The 4470-nt window shown below is 42.6% G+C and overlaps 1 long non-coding RNA gene across 1 annotated transcript; it reads right to left on the bottom strand.

Annotated features, from left to right (window-relative positions):
• Positions 1-2585: 2585 nt before the first annotated feature.
• On the bottom strand, positions 2586-3280 carry LOC125529932. The gene is made up of 3 exons (XR_007292793.1): positions 3166-3280; positions 2748-2880; positions 2586-2639 (listed from the first exon to the last, which is right to left on the bottom strand). It is a non-coding gene; the product is annotated as an uncharacterized LOC125529932 (long non-coding RNA).
• Positions 3281-4470: the final 1190 nt, after the last annotated feature.

Genomic DNA, 4470 nt, shown 5'->3' with positions numbered 1-4470 from the left:
AGCACAGGTTACCTCATCCTGAGTTTCCAAATCGGTCCTTCTCTATAGAGAAAAATGGGAAAATTTGTTGTATTATAACCATCATGGAGGTAGGATGTATGGGACAAAGCAAAGTAATTGCCACAAATAACACTAGCAAAAGGGCCCCTGCGTTGCAACGGGTAAAAAAGAGAAAAATGCAAACACGCATGCCCGCTAAAACAACTATATACAAGGTCACTATAGACAACTATTTTTCCATGATATAAATGTAGAGTGGAGCATAAGTTTTTTTTGAAAGCCAGTGGAGAATAAGTTGGTGAAGAAGTAATCGAAAAGAAGAATGTTGAGTGGAACATAGGTTGATGAAGAAGGAACCCAAACCGGTACATCATTTTATTCATTATCCAGAAGCATGATGCAACGAAAGCTAATTAATTGTCCAAAAGTGTGATGGAAATAAAAAGTGTGATGGAAATAAAGATAAGAACTAAGTGGCTGATTATTCGCATCTTGTCAGGCATCGTATATGACCATAGATGTTAATGAAAACACTAAAAGGCGACAAAAACTACTTTTTGCAGAATAATACACCACCACACTCATGGGAGTCCAGTTAACAATTTTCATTGCAACTGAAAGCATTATTGAATAGAGCAAATAAACTGCAAGTTTATGAATTCTATTGACCCGTTTATTTGTCATGATGGTTCTGCTCATAAGGATCACCTGATGTCTCCATGGCTACTGCTGTTACACTAATACCATGATCTTGTAAACTATCCTTGTAAGAACATTAAGTTAGCTGAAGAAAGATGTCCCATTGCGAAAATGCATCATTCTCACCGCACACTGAGGTGCACGCCGTCGCATGTGAGATGGCGGCTAAGGTTCTGGTTTCCTCGCCCCATGAGGCAGATCCTGCGTCACATCGGGGACATGGCATGGGCGGTGGAGGATGCTTGAGGTGGCTGTACGGGCTACCGGCCGGTGGTGGCGACAGTGCAGAAACGGGAGGGCTGACGTTGTGGCAGGCACGAAGTGGCAGCGACGCCTGGGCACATATTGGGCATAGAAATTTCACAGGACTGATTCAACACTCACGCGAGGGGGAGAGACATGCTAGTTTTTTCTGTAAAGGGAAAGAAATGGAGGTGAGAGATGTACGTAAAAAGCAGAGGGGGAGATGGACAACATATGAAGATGGTAGACGGGCAACCTGGCTTCCTGGCCGTTGTCAACGACCACCGCTATGAACTGTCGTCTCTGACCTCACCGGTGTCAGGCCTCAAGTCAACCTGATGCTTGAAATGAAGTTGCCTGCATGTCTTCAAAATTTAGTTCAGAAGCATGCAAGTGTTCAAGTTCAGTTCAAAAGGTACCTGCAAGTATTCAAAATTAAGAATATTCAGAACATAGCAAAACAGAGAAGTGGAGAAGGAACGACCAGCATGCAAGCTTAATGCTAGCACTCAATTTGATGGTTGATCATCTTGCCTACTCAATATGCAGATTAATTGTAGTTATTAATCATAATACATGCTATTCTACCATAGGCATTAACACAAGCACTGTCTTGCTAGAAAGAACAAGCCACTGGAATCAGAATAGACACCGGAGAAACTCGCACCAAATCATCCAAATAGAGATGAAGATACATGAAGCCATACATCCATTACCCAGAACCAAAAATACCATGGTATGAGGGGAATGAGTGCATATCATGGAACTACCACAGGTTCAGTCAGAAAGACACAATTGGTAGTATTAGAAATCAAGTGCTTGATCAACTGATATACTAATGATAGGAAAGTGTAGTACCAGTTCAAGTTTGTAGTACACAATGGGAATGCCACCTCTATATCAAAAGGATGATACCTCAAGTAACTCCATGAACTGTGACACAAAGATAAGACTAATGAGTAAAATCGGCATCGGCATACCACAGTACAGAAAACAATTAGCAATGATACATGGAGGAAATTGTATATATAATGCAGAACATCAAGCCAGGTCACAACACCATTATAGAGATACTACCCGGCGGGAGGTTGGAACACAGTAGAAGCGTTAAACCTGTATGAAAATTGACAAAAGAAATTCACCTGTTTCCCGTTCGCTACCACCTCAAGCTTTTTAAAATCCCCGTCAACAACATATTTTCTTCCTAACAGAAAACAAACCAATTAAGTATAGTCCTTGTAATCAATCATAATATGATAAGAGTTCTCTTTTATAGGAAGAAAACATGAGCATTCATTTTAAGTCTGTGCTTTTATCATATGCCGTTTTTTTCGTAGCATATCCCCTGTTTCTCTGTTGTAAAGGTATACGATTGACTGTACTACTTTTTTCTACCACAGTAAACGGCTTTGTTATATAGTTCCCTAAAACATAGTATAGTTTATTGTTACCATAATAATTTTTTGACATCAGTCCGGATAGCTTTTGTTATCTGCTCGCCAACATTTTTCTCACACTTGGGTTTATTTATCGGCATGAGAACACAACGAGAAAAATAGGCATGCCTTCTTCGGCAAGTTTGACACTTCACAGATAGTAGTAACAACACCAAAACCTCGTCTTTCTTGAACTCTTGTAGCACTGCCGACGCCTTTGATGCAGAACATCTTGAACCTTCCTGGTGATGAATGTGATCTCTGTATAAAATGATAATAGGTTCAATGCTAGAATTGGTCCAAAGTCATTTGACCCTTCCAGGGAGCTAGTTAACCAAAAAATATTAATTGAGCATTAAGGATTTGTACCAGGCACTTCACATCAAAGTGTGACATCTTCACTGGGTGCCTGTTTATTGGTGGCTATGATTCACTCATTGGAGTAGATTCTGAAAAAAAAATGGGAGGCCGGAGCCACATTGGAAATCCATCAAGAGTTCGCCTGCAGTGTTGGTGTATATAGTCAATGTTATCAGTACGTTGCAGATTCAACTTCTCAAACAAAATCATAGTAAAATTGAATCGTTACACATTATGAACATTCGGAAGCAGCGAACAAACCTATTAGGCGTCTATTCACGGTTGCTAAATTGTGTCTGACCATTAGGTGAAGAAGTCATAAGAGAAACTGTTGTGTGTATTGAACATGTACACAACACCCATGGGTGCTGCCCCAACTCAGAAAAAGCTTGCACTCAAAATCAATCAGTGGAAAGCATGCACATACCACCGAACGCTGATGTAGCCTGGAGGTTGTTGTTGGCCACGGCCACGGGCGTGTTATGGCCGGGCTCGGCTCATGCGCCTCCGCCGGAGGCAAGAGGAGCTCTCCTAGGGAGGTGGATGCTGGAGGCGCGCGCCGTCGATGGTGCTGGGCGCCCGTCGTTAGCGGGGGGCACCTGGTGGTGCGGCGCGTGTGAGGCGGCAAATCAGGACGAGCTCGACCGGATGCGACGACGGCGGAGCGAGGACGGGCATCGCGGAGAGGATGGATGTGGGTGCGGCGGCGGCGGAACCCTCGTGTTCTCGTGCGGGCTGCGATGTCAACGACAGGCGAGTCAGGCCACGTATGAATCGTTTTTTTTTTCACTTTTTACGGTCAGATTGCTGTAGATTGCGGGTTGATTCCTCTAAACCAAAGGGACTCTTTTAGAAAAACGCCGTGATGGTGAACCCGGAGACTCAATCCGTGCTTTATTATTAGGGAGAGATTACTTACACATAACTCCTAGACAAACACCTGCAACTGGCATTTCCTTCATCTTCAGTATAATATTTCCAAGATGGGAAGATACGCACATACGAGTTAACAACATCAAATGCGATAGATGCTATGCTTCCTCCACAGGAATAGGCGTACTAACTGGTCGAGTTGGGGTTCGCCGTGGTAGTACTGGCCCTTTGGGCACTAGAGTTGCCTTACTAACTGCTCTTGTTTGAGAGTTCTGTGGTGGAGATGGTGTTGTGTCAACAGGAACTAGGTTACTATCTGCTGGGGTTGGGGTTAGATTGGGTGAAGCTGGTTCTCTGTCAATCGCAGTAGGGGTACAGTCTGCGAGAGTTTGGGTTATGTGTGGTAGGGCTGGTTCTCGTGCATGTACAACCGGGGTGCTATCTCCACCAAGAGGTAGCACCGTTTTATTTGAAGACCGTGTTTTTAGTCCGCTAGATGCTGGCTTCACCCGCTCCAATTCAAATGGCTAATAAACAGAAAACATAGTTGAATGTACAGACATTGTATGAGAGACAGATGCAATAGATAGTGTGGAAAAAAGAGGGCATGAAATAGTTTACATGTATATTGTTTAACTAAAATGGATAGCATGACATAATTTCACATATATGATGTCTATCTAAACTGGATAGCATAGCATAACATAATTCAAAGATATGATGAATGACTAAACAGGATCGCATGACATAATTCACCTACATATTATCTAAGTAATCAGGATCACATCATTTAATTCACATATGTCATTTATATGCTAAACAGAGGGCATTAGATATGATGTCTGAACTAAGAACATGG

Source organism: Triticum urartu, unplaced genomic scaffold, assembly GCF_003073215.2.
Source record: "Triticum urartu cultivar G1812 unplaced genomic scaffold, Tu2.1 TuUngrouped_contig_5954, whole genome shotgun sequence".
In the NCBI taxonomy this organism is placed as follows: domain Eukaryota; kingdom Viridiplantae; phylum Streptophyta; class Magnoliopsida; order Poales; family Poaceae; genus Triticum; species Triticum urartu.
The sequence above is the reverse complement of the archived record's forward strand: the minus strand, read 5'-3'. Positions and strand labels throughout refer to the sequence as shown.